The 26,382-nt window shown below is 36.7% G+C and overlaps 1 protein-coding gene across 2 annotated transcripts in view; it reads right to left on the bottom strand.

The window, feature by feature from the left end:
• Pak5 (p21 (RAC1) activated kinase 5) overlaps window positions 1-26,382 on the bottom strand; it is a 248,319-nt gene that overhangs the window by 130,175 nt on the left and 91,762 nt on the right. Inside the window, exon 2 of one of the 2 annotated variants that reach the window (XM_050134486.1) lies at window positions 14,952-15,100. The gene's annotated coding sequence lies outside the window, so the exon portion shown is untranslated. Of the gene's footprint in view, window positions 1-2,655; window positions 2,805-14,951; window positions 15,101-26,382 lie in introns of both variants that reach the window. The other variant, XM_050134485.1, reaches the window with a different exon arrangement.

Raw genomic sequence — 26,382 nt, 5'->3', positions numbered from 1 at the left:
ATATGCAGGTTTGCAATGATTGCTGACTTATTCTGATTCTCATAAATGTTTGTCTTACTTTAGTTTTGTTGATTTTGTTTGGTTTTGAGGCACAGTCTCATAGCTAAGTTTGGAATGCAATGACTAGAGCTAAGAATGACTAGGTGTGTGTGTGTGTGTGTGTGTGTGTACATATGTGTGCGTGTGTATGTATGCATGTGTGCTTGTGTGTTTGGGGGGACAGAGAGAGAGACAGAGACAGAGACAGAGACAGAGAGAGACAGAGTGACAGAGAAGGAGATTACCTGTCTTTGCTTTGCTTGCTTAGTTAACTCTTGGTTTGGTTTTCAGTTTTCGCATGCATTGGTTTCATGTCTCTGTTTCCCTGCCATTCTTCTCCAGTCTTGTGTTCCAGGACTTACCCTGTTGGTTTCTTAACCTAATCTTTTAAACCTGACAAATGCTCCCAAGGCATTGCTTTCCCATGGGACTACTGATAAACCAGCCTGCCCCCATCTTGGGCTTAAAAGCAATTTTATAGTAAAGACAAACTAGGTTCATTCCTGTTTATGGTTAAATCTGTTCTTTAACGATTGATCTATGCTCACTTGTTACACTAATTATTAATGATTCTGTGCGGCCTTTTCCAGGAAATGACAACCATGACGTTGTTTCAAGAGGTTGTGATCACCTTGTTATGGCTGCCTTGTAACCATGTCTTTGTTTCAGGTTTTTATGGCCAACTTTCTACATTTATATTCTGCTTCTGTAAAACCCCACCTCCCACCACCCCTTATTTGCCTGACAAATTCCCCATTTGGAAAATCGCCTACCACCCAAGCTATAAAAATCTCATCATCCCTATGTCCAGGGTTGATCTTTTTGAACCCTGCCTTAGGGGGAGAGAGCCCATGCACACAAATAAAATAGCTTGCTTCGATTTGAAAAACATAAAACGATCTTAATAACACAAGGAACAGTTATGTCAACACCTCCTGATATTTATGTTTCATGCAATATTCAGCAAGGGAATAAAAGACACAAATTCCTGATAGAGGTATTCTTAGAGGGAACCTCGAAAGATAGAATGGGAATGCTCCTCTCCTCAAAGGGAAAATTAATTTAAACTAATTAATGGACTATGAACGAGAGTACTCACTGACCTTCATGTATTTGTTTTTCCCTGTGTTACGTTATTTTATGCTCATTTGCTTCTTTTCCTAAATTCTCACCTAGCCTTTTAGAAATAGGATCAAAGGGCTACCGCAAGGTTTGGAAATGAAGAATAAAGGCAATATGTTTCTAAGTCAGCAGGGGGGAGGATTTGGGCTCAGGTTTTTAATTCACAGTTCTTTCCAGAATTTATTTCCACAATCAAGTTCCCATTCCATCTCTGTAAGGCTCGAGATGTTCACATTAGCTTGCTAAGTAACACACTAAAATTGGTCACACCTCCTGAATGGGAATATGCCATTCACCAGTAGCAAGGGGGGCACTGTTAATTTACAAAGTTTTGTTTCAGAGTGAAGAAATCTAAGTTGTAGACTTTTATTTCACCATTCCTCCCGTGGAGAGATCTCATCATAAACACACCCTAGTGTCAGTGCACCTCTCGGAGGAGACTTTGACTTATGACCATTTATTGCCTTGGTACAGAGTGATTACTCAACAAATAAGAACTAGATAATAAGGTATAATTGAAGGGTCTGGAATATTACCCAGCTCCTGATGATCACTGCCTTTGTTGTTCTCTCATAACCAGACAGTGCTCCATCCTCAGCCCCAGACACTCAAGTCTTCTGTGTGCTGATAATGATAGATGCTGACGGCAAATGTATGGATTTGTGCCTGCGAACTTCCTCTGGCTGTTCTTGTTGTTTTAGTTCAAGTACTTAGTAGGCCATATAGGCTAGAGAATTAATATTTTCACATTTTACCCTAGAAATTAGCTCTCATTATGCCAAGGCAGATGTGAGAAGTGGATTAAATACCCCAATTTAGTTTTCCATGGCTGGGTATATCCAAAATATCCTTTATAATATGCACCAGAATTATCTAGAGGAGTATGTATGTCATGGTCACAATTAGACAGCAACTTCATTCTATCTTTCTTTCCCTGTCTCCTATCTTCACTCCCTTATAACTGGACTGATACCATCTCCCTAAAATATCAACACCCGTTTGGGTAAACAAACAAAGACACCATTACTTTTCTCTGCCTTATACTATTCTTATTGCTCCCGAATCCAACCACTTCTTATCTAGAAGAGCACCTTTTACACAGGTTAACCCTATAACACAGTAGTTTCAGCAACAACGTGTCCAGTTGCCAGGAGTCATGCAGAAAGCAAGGAACAATTTGCAAGTAGTCTCTCTTCCATGCTTTGCCTTACCAGACTGTATACCATGTTCATAAACACAATCAGTGACTACTATTTTACTTTCCCACTCATTTACATACTTAACCCTTCCAACATTATACTGCCATTTACTTCAATACCATAGTTTTCATGTTTTAATTTATTACTGTATTCCTAGAACCCAGAGCACATTGCAAACATGCAGAAGTGAACCATTAAACACTTTATTGTTAAGAACTGAACTTTTATGTTTTATTTAGTAATGTATAAATTAAACAAAAATTTAAAAGGGCAAAGTCATAATATATTTCCTTACTTTTTTAAAATGATGGCTGTGGATAAAAGACTCCAGAAGAGTTTGGCTACTTCAGTTGTGCAACTTTTTGGCAGAATTCTTCAGTTTTCTTCATTTTTCTTCAGTGTTCATTTTGGCAACAGACAGAAGCATTTCATCACAGTGTATTTCTGTAACAACATGGCACCAACAGAGCTCAAAACCCGCCAACATTATGCTCTTTTTATAAAGAAGTACATATACCTTCATTTACATTCTTCTATATAATTTTTCCAATTTTTATTACATTCTTAAGCAATATTTTGCCACTCAGAGTACTGCCAACATGGTGTTTAACTTCCCTTAGTACTTTGTCCTCGCCTGTATTTTAGATTCTCTTAATTCTGTATAATCATTCCATTGTGAGTTCATCTTCACATGAACCATGTGGGAGCAGGGAATATGCCCTCCATGCCAGAATCTTGGGCCTACTCTAATTACTGGACTGTTTGTCTGACTAGTTATGTGTACATGTGTGTATATATACATATGTACAAATATACAAACACATATTGTACATGGCTAACAGTCCATACAATGATATCTTTCACACAAATGTACAATATGCTTTGAGTTTGATTTTTACTCATAAAGGCCCTTCTTTCTGCTGTCTCTATTGTCTAATTCTGTGGTTAGCTTCCAATGTTCCCCCAGACAGTTAGTAAATATAATACATCACACAAATAGACTCAAGATAAGATATCAAAGGACCATGTCAAGTGATGCATAAGTCTTTTGAGAAAATCTAATGTCCCATCATGATAAAATCCATGAAGAAACTAGGAACAAAAAATGCATCTCAACATAAAAACCTATCTATGACAACCTTATAGCCAGAACTATAATCAGAACAAGACAGCACTAGCTACTTTATCCATTTTTATTCAATAAAATCTTTTACCTCTAGCTAGATTGATAGGACAAGAAACAAAAATAAAAGTACTAATGATATATATATATATATATATATATATATATATATGTGTGTGTGTGTGTGTGTGAATACATATATGTTTGTGTATTATACTGAAAGGCATATAAACACTTTTAAAATTCTTAAATCTGTCAAACACTTATAGAAAACTAGCAGGAAATAGAATTAACTTGAAAATCATCAATAGTCTTCCTTTATACAAAAACATTCTAAAAATAATAAAAAATACCTCATTCATAATTACCTTGCCAATCTCTTATAATAAACCTAACAAGAATGTGAGGGTTGTCTTGTATTGCTTAGTTTTTTTCTTAACTTGAAACAAACTAGAGTCCTTGGGAAAGGGGAACATCAATGGATAAAATGCTCCAGAGTGCCCTGTGGGCAAGACTGTGGACCATTTTCTTGTTTCATGATTTATTTATATTGGAGGGCTCAGTACATGGTGTGTGATGCTACGCATGGGTTCTAAAGAAAGCAGGCTAAACAAGCCTTGAAGAGCAAGCCACTAGGCAGCATTAATCCACAGCTTTTGCTTCAGTTCCTGCCTTCAATTCCCTCCCCTAACTTCCTTTGATGATGGACTATAATATAGAGCAGGGAGATGAAATAAACCCTTTCGTCCTCGAGTTGCTTTCTGTCATGGTAGGTATTTTATCATAGCAATAGAAAAATTCCTAAGACACCTCTACAGCAATAACTTTTAAAATGCTAAACAAAGAAGTTGGGAAAGACACTAGAAAATTGAAAGATCTTACATAGTTATGGAATGGAAGAATTCATCTTGTTAAAAATGAACATATAGCCAAAAGCAATCAATATATAGAGTCAATGCAATTTACATCAAAATTTCAACTCTATTAATTACAGAAATAAAGCACACAATCTTAAAATTCACGGGGAAACATAAAAATCCTTGGATAGATAAAGCAATACTGAGCAAAAAGAATATTGCTGGAGGTATGGTCATACCTGGTTTCAATATACTACAGAAACATAGTAACAAAAATAGGAATGTACTGGCATAAAGACAAAGATCAGTGACACAGAAGAGAGAATCCAAATATAAACTGATACAGTTACAATGACCCAATTTTTGACAAAAATATACACTGAAGAGAATATAGTCTCTTAAGCAAATAGTGCTCTAAAACCAAGTTATTCATCCACATGGAGAAAACTAGAACTAGTTCTCCTCTACCTTTCCCCCTTATAAATACCAACTCCAATAGGTTGTAGACCTTTTTAATGTAAGAGCTGAATTCTAGGAAGTCTTTAATTTCTTTCTTTATTTCTTCCTTGACCCAAGGATGATTCAATTAAGCATTGTTCAATTTCCATGAATTTGTAAGCTTTCTGTAATTAGTGTTGTTGAATTCTAACTTTAAGCCATGGGGATCTGATAAGATAAAGGGAGTTGTTCCAATTTTTTTGTATCTGTTGAGGTTTGCTTTGTGACCGAATATGTATTCAATTTTAGAGAAGCTTCCATGAGGTGTGAAGAAGAAGGTATATCATTTTGTGTTTGGGTGGAATGTTCTATAGATGTCTGTTAAGTTGATTTGAGTCATAACATCTGTTAGCGCCCCTGTTTCTCTGTTAAGTTTCTGTCTGGCAGACTTGTCTATTGGAAAGAGTTGGGTGTTGAAGTCTTTCACTTTAATGCGTGGGGCTTGAATTGTGATTTAAAGTTTAGTAATGTTTCTTTTACTAATGTGGGTACCCTTATATTTGAGGCATAAATGTTCAGAAGTAAGACTTTATCTTGACAAATTTTTCCTGTGATGAATGACATGTCCTTCTCCATCTCTTTTGATTAATTTTCATTTGAAATCTATTTTGTTATGTATTAGCATAGTTAAACTGGCATGTTTCTATGGTCTATTGATTGGAAAATATTTTCCAAAATTTTTATTCTGAAGTAATGTTTCTCTTTGTGGTTGAGGTGTGTTTTTTCTATACAGCAGAAGGATGGGTCCTCTTTTCATACCCATTCTGTTAGCCTATGTCTTTTTAGAGGCAAATTGAGTAATTGACATTAAGAGATATTAATGACCAATGATAGTTAAATCTTCTTACTTTTGTATTTGTTACTGGTGGTGGTCGTGTTGGTATGTTTCCCTTCTTTGGGAGCAAACCACTTAGCAACCCTTCCATGGCTTCTGCAATAGCTCCTGCCTCCAGGTTCTAGCCTGCTTGAGTTTTTGTCTTGACTTCCTTTAGTGATGGACTAAGATGTGGAAGCTTAAACCAAATAAACCATGTTTTTCTTATCTTATTTGATCATATCCACCAACTAACCAGGGTAAACAGTGTATGCATTTAGCAGAAATAATTCATTTTGCAAAACCTCTGACATTCTGAGACATAATAAAAAAATCACACTTTGCCTATTTTCTATTTCAATGAAAATTATTTACAACTCTTTTAAAATAAGAATTTGTATTCTAAAGCTGTTTCAGAAACTGTCCAGTTAAGTTTACTTCTTGATAATTTTTAAACGGTTGAATTTTAACCTTGATTAATTTGTAGTTCATGGGAAATAATTACCTGGCAACGTTGCCCCCCAAAAGCACATTCTGGATGGTAAACTTTCCTGGCCAAGAACAGCAGGATTTGCTATCAGTAACATCTTGGGTAAGCAAGACTTCCTAGGAATATGGTCTTAAAAGGCCCATATGTGCTTTGAATGAATTCAGAATTGGCTAGAATACTTTTTGGTCTTATAATATTTTCATTTATTTTCGGATATCAGAAAACAAGTCACCTTGTCTTGGAAGATAGTTTTATGGTTGACTGAATCATGTAGGCACAACATAAGCAAAAGACAATTCAACATATTTTACAAAAGCATAACTTGTGACCCAGAAAAACAAAGCTAATGAAGCAAATTTTGTGGTTTATCATTACATTAAATTTTCTATATAACTAATCATCTTTTGCTTTATATTTCACTTCTAAGATTTAGTGTTACTTAACATATTTATGATATGTTGAAAATAGATTAATCAAATAATAAAGAGATCAAAATTAATTATGACACATGCCAGATCACTGTTAAAATTCCTTTTTCAAAGAAACCTTTATTTATAGATCATTCATAACGTCAACGTCAATTTACCATTAATGGCTTAAATTTAAATTTGAATTTTCAGTGGACTACATTCAGATAAATGTATGCCTCAATGCTGAACCTGTTTCTAGTGCCTGTCTTAATGGGAGGTCTTGATTCCAACTAGCTTCAATGTTTACATGTCTCACCTTCACTAGGGGATCAGTTCCAGTACAGACACAGGCTCTCTCTTTTACTACCTGCACTCTTTGAGGTGTGGGTTGTTCCCTATGTCACTGACTTATTTCAAAAATGAGGACAGATATGACTTTCTGAAGTATGGGGTGGTTTATGGATAAAATGGAAGTGACCACTGGCTTATAGTAAACAGTAAAAGGGATTAGTTGATGTTTTCAGTGGTAAAAGTCAGGCCCCACAATTGTTGTTAAATTAGATCCTAAGCCAAAACAAACAAAAAAACCAGGGGTCACTCAAGAAGAAAGTTTTTTTTTTTTACAAGTCCTAGCTCAGGGGTAGAAATTTAAAGAAAGAGAGAAAGAGAGAGAGAGAGAGAGAGAGAGAGAGAGAGAGAGAGAGAGAGAGAGGGAGAGAGAGAGAATAATTTCCAGCTCAACTACGTTTTTGTCCAGTGAGGAAACAGATATCTCTGTGGTTGCAGTATCTGTGTATGAAGTTCCCATTCAAGAACACTTTGTTTTCAAGGGTTCTGTAGTAATTCAAGTTCTCAGTACTGAGCACACAGAGTATCATGTAGCATGTTTTCAAAAGGTCCAAAAACGTCAAGGAAATGGCGTTTACCTTTGAGATATCGGCATGTTGGCAAGTTACAAAAAAAACTTCAAAATTCTACATTATGTAAAACAGAATCCAGCTTCCCCATCAGCTCTCTAGTCCACACTGTTATAGCCATGCCCTTTGTCTTCCATATCACATAGAAGGGTGGCAAATATGCTTTAAGGCGTTCACAGGAAGGCCTGTATCGTCTCTTTACTCCCTACCCCAGAATCTGATAGCATCTGCTGCGTCACGTACTTTTCACCCCATCCCTGCTGTGTACAGAGATGCCCGGTTGCAGATGATAGATTTGATATGTGGCATCTGTGCGGTTATGGGAGGAAAGCATGACTCAGAAGAGTTTTGTAATCACAAAGGATGCTAATTCCATCAACTTGAAGTCTTCTCATACTCAGCAAGCCTTTTGTTTTGTTTGTTTTTGATTTTTTTTTCAAGATAGGTTTCTTTGTAGCTTTAGAGCCAGCCTGTCCTGAAACTAGCTCTAGTAGACCAGGCTGGCCTTGAACTCAAGAGATTCCCCCCCCCCCCCCCCCCCCCCCCCCCCCCCCCCCCCCCCCCCCCCCCCCCCCCCCCCCCCCCCCCCCCCCCCCCCCCCGTCTTCACTCTATGTGCTAGAATCCAGTTCGCGAGCTTTGCTGGAGGTGGAGGAAACACACACAGAGACAGACCAACACACGGACCTCTAATCGCTGGTACAAAAGCCCCCCTTTAAAAGCACCATGGAGGCTTAAATACCCTGCAGTCAATGGCCAACAGGTAAAAATCTCATCCTCTGATCCTCTAGGCAAAGCACAGCTTTTAGTAACTTCAATTAGAAGGCTCTAGCAGGGAAGAGCAGCTGAAGGCCAGGACTCAATTGGCCCCAACAACAAATAGTTGGTGCTAACAGTTGAATTAAAATATTTAATTCTAAGAAAGGGGAGAGAAGATATAGGCAAAGAGGCAGGGCAAGATGGGAAGACAACTTGATATGTTACTGTTCTGGCCATTACACTTCTAAGAACTATAGCACCAGTAGCCAGCAAATGCATCTGTTAGATAACTTGAAACAATCTCTGAACAAATGCAGATGTATAGACTTTAGAAGAGCCTGTCAAGGAGAAATGGAAAGGGAATTTATTCATTGCTCATTCATCTCTCTGATAGGAGTTTGTATGATGAGCTATAGGTTAGATATTCTCAACCAGGGAACCATTGGACTAGAGATATTTTTATGGTAGGAGCTTTTTTTTTTTTTTTTTTTTTTTTATTCTCTCAAATGGGATGCTATTGCAGATAGTGGGTAAGAACCAAGGAGACTGCTAATCAGGATGCTATCCCACAAAAAGAACTATTCAATCTAAAATGCTATTAGTGCTACTGCTATAGAGTGTAAATGGTGGGAACACCAAGAGAGACTCTGACAAGGTGCATAAGATGAATCTGATAACACAACCCATAGGAAAACAAGATGGGAAGAAGGAAGGCACTTCACAGAAGAGCAACCACCAAACAGCGAACAAGACATGAAAAGATGCCAACCTCATTAGTAACCAGGAAAATCAAATTACAGCAAGATTCCATTTCACACTCAACTGATTGGCAAAAGTTAAGATGTTGAGAACATACAGCATGAAGAAAACAGTGTTGAATGGAAGCACTCACAGACTGCTTGTTGGCATTGTGAATGCACTTCCATGGGAAAAAGCTTATAGCATGTATAAAAGAGGCATGCATGCATTCGCAACGAGCAGTTATACCACTTTGCCCGAGCCTACCCTATTTTTTTTTTTTTTAGCAATAAACACCTTGAATCCTGGGAAATCCTTAGTTCCAAGAAACTGTGGTGTTTTGTCACCTTTATCTCCTATCCTAACATAATTCATTCCTGCATTTCTCTGAAAAATTCTTGTATAAGCAGAAAACATGTGTATAAAATGATCATAATATTCTTGTCATACAGGTCTTCCACTTGTTTGGTTAGAGTTACTCCAAGATATTTTATGTTATTTGTGGCTCTTGTGAAGAGTGCTGTTTCTCTGATTTCTTTCTCAGCCCATTTATCATCTGTATAAAGAAGGGATACTGATTTTTTAAAGATAATTTTGTATCCTGCTATATTACTGAAGGTATTTATGAGTTGTAGAAGTTCCTTGGTAGAATTTTGGGGTCACTTATGTAAACTATCATATCATCAGCAAATAATGAGAGTTTGACTTCTTTTCTGATTTGTATCTGTTTGATCTCCTTTTGTTGTCTTATTGATCTTGCTAGAACCTCAAGCACTATATTGAATAGATATGGAGAGAGTGGACAACCTTGTCTTGTTCCTGATTTTGGTGGGATCATTGTGAGTCTGTCTCCATTTAGTTTGATGTTGACTGTTGGCTTGCTGTATATTGTCTTTATTATATTTAGGTATGTTCCTTACATCTCTGCTCTCTTCAAGACCTTTATCATGAAGGGATATTGTATTTTGTCAAAGGTGTTTTCAGCATTTAAGGAGATGATCATTTTATTTTTCAGTTTGTTTAGATGGTGGATTACACTGATAGATTTTCCTATGTTGAACCATCCCTGTATCTCTGGGATGAAGCCAACTTGATCATGGTGGATGATGTTTCTGATGTGTTCTTGGATTTGGATAGCTAGTATTTTGTGAGTATTTTTGCTTCAATGTTCATGAGTTAGATTGGTCTGTAATTCTCTTTCTTAAATCTTTGAAGAAAAAACTTGAAGAAGGCACCAGAAATGGAAAGATTTCCCATTATCCTGGGTATTTAGAATAAACATAGTAAAAATGGTAATCTTACCAAAAGCAATCTACAGATTCAATACAATACCTATCAAAATCCCAGCAAAATTCTTCACAGACCTTGAAAGAATAATACTCAACTGCATATGGAAGAACAAAAAATCCAGTAGAGCCAAAACAATCCTGTACAATAAAGGAACTTCAGTAGGCATCACAATCCCTGACTTCAAACTCTACTACAGAGCTACAGTACTGAAAACAGCCTGGTACTGGCATAAAACAGAGAGGAGGACCAATGTAACTGAATCAAAGACCCAGGTATAAATCCACACACCTATAAACACCTGATTTTTAACAAAGAAACAAAAAAATATCAAACGGAAAAAAGAAAGCATATTCAACAAATGGTGCTGGCATAACTGGATATCAACATATAGAAGAATGAAAATAGATCTGCATCTGTAGCCATGCATAAAACTCAAGTTCAAATGTATCAAAGACCTCAACATAAAACCAACCATAATGAACCTCATAGAAGGGAAAGTAGGAAGTACACTTGAAAACATTGGCACAGGAGACCACTTCCTAAATATAACCCCAGTAGCACAGACATGGATAGCAATAATTAATAAATTGGATCTCCTGAAACTGAGAAGCTTCTGTAAAACAAAGGACATGATCAGCAAGACAAAATGGCAGCCTACACAATGGGAAAAGACCTTCACCAACCACACATCTGACAGAGGAATGATCTCCAAAATATACAAAGAACTCAAAAAACTTGACATCAAAAAGAAAAAAAATCCAATAAAAATGGGGTACAGACTTAAACAGAGGACTTTCAACAGAGGAATCTAAAATGCCTGAAAGACACTTAAGGAAATGTTCAACATCCTTAGTCATCAGAGAAATGAAAATCTAAACAACTTTGAGATTCCGTCTTACACCTGTAAGAATAGTCAAAATTAAAAATTTCTGATGACAACTTATGCTGGAGAGGCTGTGGGGTAAAAGGAACACTCTTGCATTGCTGGTGGGAGTGCAAGCTGGTACAGTCCTTTTGGATATCAGTGTAGCAATTTCTCAGAAAATTAGGAAGCAACCTTCCTCAAGACCCAGCAATACTACTGTTGGGTATATACAGAAAGGATGCTCAATCATACCACAATGTCATGTGCGCAACTATGTTCATAGCATCGTTATTCGTTATAGCTAGAACCTGGAAACAACCTAAATGCCCCTCGACTGAAGAATGGATAAGGAAAATGTGGTACATTTACACAACGGAGTACAACACAGCAGGAAAAAAATGATACCTTTATTTGCAGGCAAATGGATGGATCTAGAAAACATCATATTGAGTGAAGTAACCCAGGTTCAAAAATACAAATATAATATGTACTCATTAATAAGTGCTTTTTTGAAATTAACGAAAGAAAAACCAGTCTACAATTCACAATCCCAGAGAACTTAGACAACAAAGAGGACCCTAAGAGAGACATACATGGATCTAATCTACATGGGATGTAGAAAAAGACAAGATCTCCTGAGTGAATTGGGAACAGGATCAGGGGAGAGGGTAGAAGAGCAGGGGGAAGAAGGGAGGGGAGCTGCGAAAAAATATAATTCAATAAATAATAAAAAGTTGGCTTAAGTAAGATACTGGTCATGCCCAGGAGTGGGGGCATTATCTATAAAAACTGATCCTCAGTTTGCATAGGAACCCTCAGTTTGCAGAGGGCCACTTCAGCCTTTAAGACAGAGCTATAAGTCGTAAAGCAAAGTAACCCACTGTTAATAGCTAATCCTTAAGCTACTCAAAAAAGATGTTGAAAGTCTGCTCTCATTCTCCTAGGCTTACAACTTTATAAGTCTGTATTTTTACATTCCTATTTCTGGAACCTACTTTTCTATGTTCTTATTCTTATAGTGTTCACTGGTAGTTTTCCTTAGCAGTTGTGCCTCTTTCTTCTCTTGGGTAACTGATACCAAGTTCTTGCTGTTTGATTTCCTTTTACCCTCAAACTAAGTTTTCTTTTGTCCATGAAACTGCTATGTTTACATAGTTTCAATCATTAGGTTATATNATATGCAGGTTTGCAATGATTGCTGACTTATTCTGATTCTCATAAATGTTTGTCTTACTTTAGTTTTGTTGATTTTGTTTGGTTTTGAGGCACAGTCTCATAGCTAAGTTTGGAATGCAATGACTAGAGCTAAGAATGACTAGGTGTGTGTGTGTGTGTGTGTGTGTGTACATATGTGTGCGTGTGTATGTATGCATGTGTGCTTGTGTGTTTGGGGGGACAGAGAGAGAGACAGAGACAGAGACAGAGACAGAGAGAGACAGAGTGACAGAGAAGGAGATTACCTGTCTTTGCTTTGCTTGCTTAGTTAACTCTTGGTTTGGTTTTCAGTTTTCGCATGCATTGGTTTCATGTCTCTGTTTCCCTGCCATTCTTCTCCAGTCTTGTGTTCCAGGACTTACCCTGTTGGTTTCTTAACCTAATCTTTTAAACCTGACAAATGCTCCCAAGGCATTGCTTTCCCATGGGACTACTGATAAACCAGCCTGCCCCCATCTTGGGCTTAAAAGCAATTTTATAGTAAAGACAAACTAGGTTCATTCCTGTTTATGGTTAAATCTGTTCTTTAACGATTGATCTATGCTCACTTGTTACACTAATTATTAATGATTCTGTGCGGCCTTTTCCAGGAAATGACAACCATGACGTTGTTTCAAGAGGTTGTGATCACCTTGTTATGGCTGCCTTGTAACCATGTCTTTGTTTCAGGTTTTTATGGCCAACTTTCTACATTTATATTCTGCTTCTGTAAAACCCCACCTCCCACCACCCCTTATTTGCCTGACAAATTCCCCATTTGGAAAATCGCCTACCACCCAAGCTATAAAAATCTCATCATCCCTATGTCCAGGGTTGATCTTTTTGAACCCTGCCTTAGGGGGAGAGAGCCCATGCACACAAATAAAATAGCTTGCTTCGATTTGAAAAACATAAAACGATCTTAATAACACAAGGAACAGTTATGTCAACACCTCCTGATATTTATGTTTCATGCAATATTCAGCAAGGGAATAAAAGACACAAATTCCTGATAGAGGTATTCTTAGAGGGAACCTCGAAAGATAGAATGGGAATGCTCCTCTCCTCAAAGGGAAAATTAATTTAAACTAATTAATGGACTATGAACGAGAGTACTCACTGACCTTCATGTATTTGTTTTTCCCTGTGTTACGTTATTTTATGCTCATTTGCTTCTTTTCCTAAATTCTCACCTAGCCTTTTAGAAATAGGATCAAAGGGCTACCGCAAGGTTTGGAAATGAAGAATAAAGGCAATATGTTTCTAAGTCAGCAGGGGGGAGGATTTGGGCTCAGGTTTTTAATTCACAGTTCTTTCCAGAATTTATTTCCACAATCAAGTTCCCATTCCATCTCTGTAAGGCTCGAGATGTTCACATTAGCTTGCTAAGTAACACACTAAAATTGGTCACACCTCCTGAATGGGAATATGCCATTCACCAGTAGCAAGGGGGGCACTGTTAATTTACAAAGTTTTGTTTCAGAGTGAAGAAATCTAAGTTGTAGACTTTTATTTCACCATTCCTCCCGTGGAGAGATCTCATCATAAACACACCCTAGTGTCAGTGCACCTCTCGGAGGAGACTTTGACTTATGACCATTTATTGCCTTGGTACAGAGTGATTACTCAACAAATAAGAACTAGATAATAAGGTATAATTGAAGGGTCTGGAATATTACCCAGCTCCTGATGATCACTGCCTTTGTTGTTCTCTCATAACCAGACAGTGCTCCATCCTCAGCCCCAGACACTCAAGTCTTCTGTGTGCTGATAATGATAGATGCTGACGGCAAATGTATGGATTTGTGCCTGCGAACTTCCTCTGGCTGTTCTTGTTGTTTTAGTTCAAGTACTTAGTAGGCCATATAGGCTAGAGAATTAATATTTTCACATTTTACCCTAGAAATTAGCTCTCATTATGCCAAGGCAGATGTGAGAAGTGGATTAAATACCCCAATTTAGTTTTCCATGGCTGGGTATATCCAAAATATCCTTTATAATATGCACCAGAATTATCTAGAGGAGTATGTATGTCATGGTCACAATTAGACAGCAACTTCATTCTATCTTTCTTTCCCTGTCTCCTATCTTCACTCCCTTATAACTGGACTGATACCATCTCCCTAAAATATCAACACCCGTTTGGGTAAACAAACAAAGACACCATTACTTTTCTCTGCCTTATACTATTCTTATTGCTCCCGAATCCAACCACTTCTTATCTAGAAGAGCACCTTTTACACAGGTTAACCCTATAACACAGTAGTTTCAGCAACAACGTGTCCAGTTGCCAGGAGTCATGCAGAAAGCAAGGAACAATTTGCAAGTAGTCTCTCTTCCATGCTTTGCCTTACCAGACTGTATACCATGTTCATAAACACAATCAGTGACTACTATTTTACTTTCCCACTCATTTACATACTTAACCCTTCCAACATTATACTGCCATTTACTTCAATACCATAGTTTTCATGTTTTAATTTATTACTGTATTCCTAGAACCCAGAGCACATTGCAAACATGCAGAAGTGAACCATTAAACACTTTATTGTTAAGAACTGAACTTTTATGTTTTATTTAGTAATGTATAAATTAAACAAAAATTTAAAAGGGCAAAGTCATAATATATTTCCTTACTTTTTTAAAATGATGGCTGTGGATAAAAGACTCCAGAAGAGTTTGGCTACTTCAGTTGTGCAACTTTTTGGCAGAATTCTTCAGTTTTCTTCATTTTTCTTCAGTGTTCATTTTGGCAACAGACAGAAGCATTTCATCACAGTGTATTTCTGTAACAACATGGCACCAACAGAGCTCAAAACCCGCCAACATTATGCTCTTTTTATAAAGAAGTACATATACCTTCATTTACATTCTTCTATATAATTTTTCCAATTTTTATTACATTCTTAAGCAATATTTTGCCACTCAGAGTACTGCCAACATGGTGTTTAACTTCCCTTAGTACTTTGTCCTCGCCTGTATTTTAGATTCTCTTAATTCTGTATAATCATTCCATTGTGAGTTCATCTTCACATGAACCATGTGGGAGCAGGGAATATGCCCTCCATGCCAGAATCTTGGGCCTACTCTAATTACTGGACTGTTTGTCTGACTAGTTATGTGTACATGTGTGTATATATACATATGTACAAATATACAAACACATATTGTACATGGCTAACAGTCCATACAATGATATCTTTCACACAAATGTACAATATGCTTTGAGTTTGATTTTTACTCATAAAGGCCCTTCTTTCTGCTGTCTCTATTGTCTAATTCTGTGGTTAGCTTCCAATGTTCCCCCAGACAGTTAGTAAATATAATACATCACACAAATAGACTCAAGATAAGATATCAAAGGACCATGTCAAGTGATGCATAAGTCTTTTGAGAAAATCTAATGTCCCATCATGATAAAATCCATGAAGAAACTAGGAACAAAAAATGCATCTCAACATAAAAACCTATCTATGACAACCTTATAGCCAGAACTATAATCAGAACAAGACAGCACTAGCTACTTTATCCATTTTTATTCAATAAAATCTTTTACCTCTAGCTAGATTGATAGGACAAGAAACAAAAATAAAAGTACTAATGATATATATATATATATATATATATATATATATATGTGTGTGTGTGTGTGTGTGAATACATATATGTTTGTGTATTATACTGAAAGGCATATAAACACTTTTAAAATTCTTAAATCTGTCAAACACTTATAGAAAACTAGCAGGAAATAGAATTAACTTGAAAATCATCAATAGTCTTCCTTTATACAAAAACATTCTAAAAATAATAAAAAATACCTCATTCATAATTACCTTGCCAATCTCTTATAATAAACCTAACAAGAATGTGAGGGTTGTCTTGTATTGCTTAGTTTTTTTCTTAACTTGAAACAAACTAGAGTCCTTGGGAAAGGGGAACATCAATGGATAAAATGCTCCAGAGTGCCCTGTGGGCAAGACTGTGGACCATTTTCTTGTTTCATGATTTATTTATATTGGAGGGCTCAGTACATGGTGTGTGATGCTACGCATGGGTTCTAAAGAAAGCAGGCTAAACAAGCCTTGAAGAGCAAGCCACTAGGCAGCATTAATCCACAGCTTTTGCTTCAGTTCCTGCCTTCAATTCCCTCCCCTAACTTCCTTTGATGATGGACTATAATATAGAGCAGGGAGATGAAATAAACCCTTTCGTCCTCGAGTTGCTTTCTGTCATGGTAGGTATTTTATCATAGCAATAGAAAAATTCCTAAGACACCTCTACAGCAATAACTTTTAAAATGCTAAACAAAGAAGTTGGGAAAGACACTAGAAAATTGAAAGATCTTACATAGTTATGGAATGGAAGAATTCATCTTGTTAAAAATGAACATATAGCCAAAAGCAATCAATATATAGAGTCAATGCAATTTACATCAAAATTTCAACTCTATTAATTACAGAAATAAAGCACACAATCTTAAAATTCACGGGGAAACATAAAAATCCTTGGATAGATAAAGCAATACTGAGCAAAAAGAATATTGCTGGAGGTATGGTCATACCTGGTTTCAATATACTACAGAAACATAGTAACAAAAATAGGAATGTACTGGCATAAAGACAAAGATCAGTGACACAGAAGAGAGAATCCAAATATAAACTGATACAGTTACAATGACCCAATTTTTGACAAAAATATACACTGAAGAGAATATAGTCTCTTAAGCAAATAGTGCTCTAAAACCAAGTTATTCATCCACATGGAGAAAACTAGAACTAGTTCTCCTCTACCTTTCCCCCTTATAAATACCAACTCCAATAGGTTGTAGACCTTTTTAATGTAAGAGCTGAATTCTAGGAAGTCTTTAATTTCTTTCTTTATTTCTTCCTTGACCCAAGGATGATTCAATTAAGCATTGTTCAATTTCCATGAATTTGTAAGCTTTCTGTAATTAGTGTTGTTGAATTCTAACTTTAAGCCATGGGGATCTGATAAGATAAAGGGAGTTGTTCCAATTTTTTTGTATCTGTTGAGGTTTGCTTTGTGACCGAATATGTATTCAATTTTAGAGAAGCTTCCATGAGGTGTGAAGAAGAAGGTATATCATTTTGTGTTTGGGTGGAATGTTCTATAGATGTCTGTTAAGTTGATTTGAGTCATAACATCTGTTAGCGCCCCTGTTTCTCTGTTAAGTTTCTGTCTGGCAGACTTGTCTATTGGAAAGAGTTGGGTGTTGAAGTCTTTCACTTTAATGCGTGGGGCTTGAATTGTGATTTAAAGTTTAGTAATGTTTCTTTTACTAATGTGGGTACCCTTATATTTGAGGCATAAATGTTCAGAAGTAAGACTTTATCTTGACAAATTTTTCCTGTGATGAATGACATGTCCTTCTCCATCTCTTTTGATTAATTTTCATTTGAAATCTATTTTGTTATGTATTAGCATAGTTAAACTGGCATGTTTCTATGGTCTATTGATTGGAAAATATTTTCCAAAATTTTTATTCTGAAGTAATGTTTCTCTTTGTGGTTGAGGTGTGTTTTTTCTATACAGCAGAAGGATGGGTCCTCTTTTCATACCCATTCTGTTAGCCTATGTCTTTTTAGAGGCAAATTGAGTAATTGACATTAAGAGATATTAATGACCAATGATAGTTAAATCTTCTTACTTTTGTATTTGTTACTGGTGGTGGTCGTGTTGGTATGTTTCCCTTCTTTGGGAGCAAACCACTTAGCAACCCTTCCATGGCTTCTGCAATAGCTCCTGCCTCCAGGTTCTAGCCTGCTTGAGTTTTTGTCTTGACTTCCTTTAGTGATGGACTAAGATGTGGAAGCTTAAACCAAATAAACCATGTTTTTCTTATCTTATTTGATCATATCCACCAACTAACCAGGGTAAACAGTGTATGCATTTAGCAGAAATAATTCATTTTGCAAAACCTCTGACATTCTGAGACATAATAAAAAAATCACACTTTGCCTATTTTCTATTTCAATGAAAATTATTTACAACTCTTTTAAAATAAGAATTTGTATTCTAAAGCTGTTTCAGAAACTGTCCAGTTAAGTTTACTTCTTGATAATTTTTAAACGGTTGAATTTTAACCTTGATTAATTTGTAGTTCATGGGAAATAATTACCTGGCAACGTTGCCCCCCAAAAGCACATTCTGGATGGTAAACTTTCCTGGCCAAGAACAGCAGGATTTGCTATCAGTAACATCTTGGGTAAGCAAGACTTCCTAGGAATATGGTCTTAAAAGGCCCATATGTGCTTTGAATGAATTCAGAATTGGCTAGAATACTTTTTGGTCTTATAATATTTTCATTTATTTTCGGATATCAGAAAACAAGTCACCTTGTCTTGGAAGATAGTTTTATGGTTGACTGAATCATGTAGGCACAACATAAGCAAAAGACAATTCAACATATTTTACAAAAGCATAACTTGTGACCCAGAAAAACAAAGCTAATGAAGCAAATTTTGTGGTTTATCATTACATTAAATTTTCTATATAACTAATCATCTTTTGCTTTATATTTCACTTCTAAGATTTAGTGTTACTTAACATATTTATGATATGTTGAAAATAGATTAATCAAATAATAAAGAGATCAAAATTAATTATGACACATGCCAGATCACTGTTAAAATTCCTTTTTCAAAGAAACCTTTATTTATAGATCATTCATAACGTCAACGTCAATTTACCATTAATGGCTTAAATTTAAATTTGAATTTTCAGTGGACTACATTCAGATAAATGTATGCCTCAATGCTGAACCTGTTTCTAGTGCCTGTCTTAATGGGAGGTCTTGATTCCAACTAGCTTCAATGTTTACATGTCTCACCTTCACTAGGGGATCAGTTCCAGTACAGACACAGGCTCTCTCTTTTACTACCTGCACTCTTTGAGGTGTGGGTTGTTCCCTATGTCACTGACTTATTTCAAAAATGAGGACAGATATGACTTTCTGAAGTATGGGGTGGTTTATGGATAAAATGGAAGTGACCACTGGCTTATAGTAAACAGTAAAAGGGATTAGTTGATGTTTTCAGTGGTAAAAGTCAGGCCCCACAATTGTTGTTAAATTAGATCCTAAGCCAAAACAAACAAAAAAACCAGGGGTCACTCAAGAAGAAAGTTTTTTTTTTTTACAAGTCCTAGCTCAGGGGTAGAAATTTAAAGAAAGAGAGAAAGAGAGAGAGAGAGAGAGAGAGAGAGAGAGAGAGAGAGAGAGAGAGAGGGAGAGAGAGAGAATAATTTCCAGCTCAACTACGTTTTTGTCCAGTGAGGAAACAGATATCTCTGTGGTTGCAGTATCTGTGTATGAAGTTCCCATTCAAGAACACTTTGTTTTCAAGGGTTCTGTAGTAATTCAAGTTCTCAGTACTGAGCACACAGAGTATCATGTAGCATGTTTTCAAAAGGTCCAAAAACGTCAAGGAAATGGCGTTTACCTTTGAGATATCGGCATGTTGGCAAGTTACAAAAAAAACTTCAAAATTCTACATTATGTAAAACAGAATCCAGCTTCCCCATCAGCTCTCTAGTCCACACTGTTATAGCCATGCCCTTTGTCTTCCATATCACATAGAAGGGTGGCAAATATGCTTTAAGGCGTTCACAGGAAGGCCTGTATCGTCTCTTTACTCCCTACCCCAGAATCTGATAGCATCTGCTGCGTCACGTACTTTTCACCCCATCCCTGCTGTGTACAGAGATGCCCGGTTGCAGATGATAGATTTGATATGTGGCATCTGTGCGGTTATGGGAGGAAAGCATGACTCAGAAGAGTTTTGTAATCACAAAGGATGCTAATTCCATCAACTTGAAGTCTTCTCATACTCAGCAAGCCTTTTGTTTTGTTTGTTTTTGATTTTTTTTTCAAGATAGGTTTCTTTGTAGCTTTAGAGCCAGCCTGTCCTGAAACTAGCTCTAGTAGACCAGGCTGGCCTTGAACTCAAGAGATTCCCCCCCCCCCCCCCGCCTCCGGAAGTGCTAGGATTAAAGGTGTGTGCTACCACTGCCTGGCATAATCTGCAGACTTTGGAGGGCAAGGAGAAAAAAAAAAATAGGCGATTTCACTGAATAAGCCTAACACCCAATTTATTTCTTCAATTGTTCTTTTCATGAGGATACAGTCTTTCTAAGAAAATACTACAGACCATCTTTCTCAAAATACATATTCAGCGCCACCCACCGCGCAGCCGCTCTGACTGCCATCCCTAACGTGGTTAAGTTAGCACTCTCAGATGGCGTGTTCTCCCTTTCACGCTAAGGGGGTACAAAACGGCCTCGTGACCAAGGTTGACAGTGTAAAATCTGAGCAGACAGCAAGCTGGCAGGAGCAGTTATACACACTCCTCCTCTGAGGATTTGTAAGCAACCTCCCATTTGTTTTCTGTTCCTCATCTGCCCCTCTGTGATCTTTGCCTCTGCAAAAATGAAATATTTATAGCTGGAGCTCCGGATCCCATCCTCTCCTCTCTCTAACAGAAGGAGGTGTGCTCTGCTTCCACCATAACAAAAACATTCAACATCTCAATAAAGAGCATGGGGATGGGGTTGAAAACATAGTCCACTCACAAATGGATCTTCTTTCATTCAAAGCGTGAAAACTGTGGCAGATGGGACCACATTTTTGTATTAATTATTTATGCACCTGCAGAGGGAAACCTCTCCCGGGAAACTTCTCAGAGCCTACAGAGCTCCATGCTGCACCTGGATTACCTCAAATTCGCACTGAGCACTATTTCGTTTCTCTTTTCACACAAAAATGAAGCTCATTTTTAAAAAAGGTATGTTCACCTTTCCTCCAGAATAAAGCCCTGCTTGGATATTTGGCCCCTTCACTCCTCCAGGACAGTGGAAGGATTATGCCTTTCAAGGACTGGAAACTGAATTCTCAGTTCTCCGGTAGACCACAGATAACGGGTTACTTTGATTTTTGAATTAATGACTCTTTATACAGAAAATCAAAGCGAAAATCAGGTTTGGATAGACTGATTTTCTGATCTGGTAGAAAAGCACTTATGATTTTATATACTGGTTGCACCAGGTTCCAGGTCCATTGAGATGAACTTGATATATATTTTTTAATTATCTGACTGAACTGTTCTGCATGTGAGCTTCTTCAACATAAGTCCAAGGTAATGGCAGCCCTCACACCATTGTCAGAGAGCTAAGTGAAATCATGTACATGTGGAATCATTCCGAGTGTCATACACTACTAGTTATTTTAATTTACATAATGCTATTTTAATTCATAGGTGCTTGGATTTGAGTAATTTAAATTTAATCTGATAGAGGAAATGAAAATAGGTCCCCTCAAAACCTGGTGACATTTCAGGAGTCTGAGGACTCCTGCCTCTTTCTGAAGGGGACAGTACCTGTCATCTGGACCTGGGCTTGCCTTTCCTGCGGCATTGGACACGTGGCAGAATGTGCCACACTGGACTTGAGAGAACGATGGTGGCGGAGAAGGACAAAGAGGGAGAGCTATGCAGAGTGGAGGGCCACCCACCCACGCACAATCATGATATTCCCCATCCAGGGTGGTGTTTCTGAATGGGGTTTCAACAGAAGACCCTGAAATTATTTAGACAGATTGTGTGTGTATGTGTGTGAAATTGGATGTGGCTAAAATCACACTCTGATAAGCAACCAGCCCTGGCAATATTAGAAGTGTCTGGGTGGTGGGTAGGAATGTCTCTCCAAGGCCAAATGAGAGCCAAGATGGGGGAAATCCATGCTATGAAATAAGGCAAAAAAAAAAAAAAAAAAAAAAAAAAAAAAAAAAAAAAAAAAAAAAANAAAAAACTTCAGGAGGTCTGTGGACACCAACATTTGATAAAAACCTCAGGTGGACACAACTTTACCAAGAACCTATGGCTTTATTCAGCAACAGATTTCTGTGGAACTTATCTCTTTAATGAACTCTAAATACTATACGTAAAGGGCACTATCTAATAGACAGACAGGGAACCATGAATGTGAATCACAGAACTAAAAATATCAACGATTTTTTAAGAATGAATTTTATTTTCCCACTGTGACAAAAACATAATGATTTTCATACCCTTCGGTCAGGTATTTGCATCGTGGTCACACGTACAATAAACACATTGGATTTGGATGGCATCTGCACCAGCAGGTCTCAGTATCCATGTGTGATAGATAACTAGTCTTCACTGTCAACTGGACTACATCTGGAATGAACTAAAATCCTAGCGACTGGGCACACCTCTGAGGGACTGTTCTAATTAAATCACTTGAAGTGGAGAGAACCATTTTGAATGCCAATCTTAAGAAGTGGAAAGACCGACCCATCTTTTAATCTGGGCCACCCCTTCTGTTGGTCACCTGTATAAAGGACACGAAAGAAAGAGAATTTTGCTATTTGCCTGGGTGCTCTTGCGTTCACTGGCAAGTCCATTCCTTACTGGCAGTAGAGCCTATTTCTTTGGGAACCTGATGTATATTGAAGACCAACTGAGACATCCAGGTTTGTGGACTGAATTACTGGATTCTTGGACGTTTTGCTTGTATACAGCCATTGTTGGACTAGCTGGATCACAGTCCATAAATTATTCTAAATAAATTCTGTTTATACACATATGCAAATTCTCTTTATACACCTATATGCATATCTGGTATATATATATATATATAATCCTCTTTATACTCCTATATGCACATATATGTTCATATATATGTTTGAAGGTAATTTATACATGTTTATATGTGTATTCACTATTAATATATTAATGAATAATCATTAATATATATTAATTAGACCACATGTGATTACTTGGTCTGAAATTTGACAACACAATTCCCAATAAATCTATGATTTATTGTGATTATTTAGAAACCTTTGTAATGACAGTGATAACAGAGGAAAATGGTGAAATTTCAAATATGATTTTAAGGAATTTTTCCAAGTAAAAATTAATAGGAATTTATGTTCATGCAGAAGCTGACATCAGCTAATAGACTTTTGTTTCAACATTTGAATATGTTTGATTTAGAGCAGATACTTTGTAATGGAGATGAAGTATATTACTGACAACTGGCTCATTTGCAGTTAAGCTATTTAGTATAAAAAAATATTGTAGTCTGTAAGTATGACAGAGTACAACCCCTTGAGTTTTTGTTAAACATCCCAAGCAAATAACAAAAACACAATTATGTATATTCTGTAATATGAATAATAAAACAATATAGGAAGTTTAAAGAGAATATAAAATATCAAAAATTAATGTCACAACTTTATAATAAGCTTTAGATGCTAACTAATCTTTAGAAAATTCATTTGAATTAAAGACTGACATGCAAAAATTTTCTCTAGGGTCAACCAAATCATTAAAATGATCTGTAGGCTTAATAGGTTGAATAGAAGGTACAGAGATTAGGATGAATACTAATATTCACCTTCCTAGACCTGGATGGAGGGGCGAGGACCTTGGACTTTCCACAGGGCAGGGAACCCTGACTGCTCTTCGGACTGGAGAGGGAGGGGGAGAGGAGTGGGGGGAGGAGGCGAAGTGTGGGAGGAGGGGGAGGTAAATGGGAGGCTGGGAGGAGGCGGGAATTTCTTTTTTTCTTTCAATAAAAAGAAAAGAAAAGAAAAAATCTCTAGGCAAAAATTAATGCTGTCTACAAAAGTACAAAGGTATGAACTAAAGTTGTTTGTAAGTCTAAAATTCTTTTAGAGCAGCGTGTGTGCTCTAACATCAATAAAGCATTTTAAGCATTTAAACTGCTGCCAGATTATCTGTTCACCCAATAATACTTGGTATGGGTACCTTTTAGGGTAGATTTTCATTTGTATTTGTATTATAACATCAATAACTTATACCTAACATAAGTGGAAAATGTGCTGTATTTAAAAACTCTGATTACAAATTGTTCACATTTTCAATATAGAAAAACTGAAAAACAAAACAAAAATCAAAGCACAAGCAGAAACACAATCTCAGAACAAAACAGCTGACACTGGAGTCCACATCACTGCAGGATCAAACTACCATCCTTGTTGCTGCCAGATCTGTGTGATACAGTACAGTCACCTGGGTTCTGCTGAGAACGTGATTCCACCAATAGCACTGATGATCCTACTTGTTATGTGGGCCCCACCTACTCTCCTCTCTTACACTGCATTCCATGCAAGGGTCATAGAGAATTCAGGATACTCTTATGGAGGCTATTCTGTCAGTATCTTCCCTCTGGTTCTACCTACTCTCTCATTTGCTTCTGATCATACCTAAACTCATATCCAGAATAAAAATCTTTGGGTAGTAAATAATAAAATTAAATAATTTAAATATGCTGTACTGCAGTTAGCTTGAAGGTTTATGAAATCCTTCCTTAAGAAAACACGATCCAATAAACAAATAAATAAATAGATAAATAATAAATAAATTTAAAAGAGAAAGAAAACATGATCATTGTGAAAAATCAATTATCAGATTTTATTATTTATAACCCTAGATTAGCAGAATAATCTGGAAGAGACAATATGTATCTCCTAAATATGTATCTTTTGCTTTGCTTTACTGGACTCTTGTACTTAGTCTCTTAGAAGGATTTCGAACAAGTATTAAAGTATTACCAAGAGCTTAAATGGACAGACACTGTTAGGAACTGGAGAGTGAACTGTGCATTAATCAGACATGGCCCTTTAGCATCACAGAAATAATAGCTTAGTAAAGAAAATAATTCAAATTAACTTAAACACTTAAATACATAATTACATATTTTGATGGATGAATGTTACTAAGGCATTAGATGTTGATGCTGAGATTGTGAATATATGTAATTAACAAGCCAATATTGTGTCTATTAAGATGTATAACTTGTTTTGACATGCATATACATTGTGATGTATTCATCACAATAAATACATCTATCATCTCACATAGTTACCACCTTTTCCTTTATTCACCCTGGCTGAACAATTGAACGAATGACATCTCACCAAGTCTGATCTTCTTCTATGAACTAAACTAATGTGTGAAGAGGCCACTGGTCTGAAGCAACAATTCTTACATGGTTTTAACAAACACATTTTAAATAGTGTCACACGGCTTTCGCGGAACTTAATTGTGGTCGAGAACAAAGCTTTAGGATATTAACGAATTGGGACCTGTGTGTATCTCAGTAGTAGAGCATGTGCTTGGCAATATGTGAGGCCTTGGGCTCAATATCCAGTTTGAAAAACAGTAGCATGAATACAGGATTCTAATATCCCTAAGTATAACATCCTTCAATGTGGCATCTACTCTTAATCTGTAAGAATGCCAGGAAATATGACCAATAAAAAGAAAATATATCTTTAGTCAAAATCAGTTCATAACTAGCACAGATATAATAACTAACAATCCAGGACTTTAAAGCCGTGATTATAACGGTATTTCATATGCTTGGAAAAGAATCAAATCAATGGTCTAAAGAATATAACAGGGACAGCCCCTATTCCCACTGTTAGGAATACCACAAGAAGACCAGCCTACACAGCTGTAACACATATGCAGAGTATCTAGGTCAGTCCCATTTAGGCTCGCTGATTTTCCGTTTGGTCTCTGACTCGTTTCTTGCTTTTGGCTTTTGAGACCCTCCTCAAACTGAGTCACCTTGCCCTGCTGTCATACATACATACATACATACATGCATACATACATACATACACATACATACATACATACACACATACATACATACATACACACATACATACATACACACATACATTCACACATACATACATACACATACATACATACATACACACATACATACATACACACATACATACATACATACACACATACATACATACACACATACATACATACATACATACACACACATACATACATACACACACATACATACATACACACATACATACATACATATACATATTACAGATATCATGAAATAAATATGTGACTATTTAACACAACACAGAGACAAAGTAAATTAATGGCCTATCAGTGACCTGTGGGATAATTTCACGTGACCTAATATAGATGTAATGTATTCTCTGATGAGAATATATAGA

This window comes from Alexandromys fortis, unplaced genomic scaffold (genome assembly GCF_014885135.2).
Source record: "Alexandromys fortis isolate MF-2015 unplaced genomic scaffold, M_Fortis_MF-2015_v1.1 scaffold_6, whole genome shotgun sequence".
Classification (NCBI taxonomy): domain Eukaryota; kingdom Metazoa; phylum Chordata; class Mammalia; order Rodentia; family Cricetidae; genus Alexandromys; species Alexandromys fortis.
Note: the sequence above shows the minus strand (reverse complement) of the source record. Positions and strands in the feature narration are given on the sequence as shown.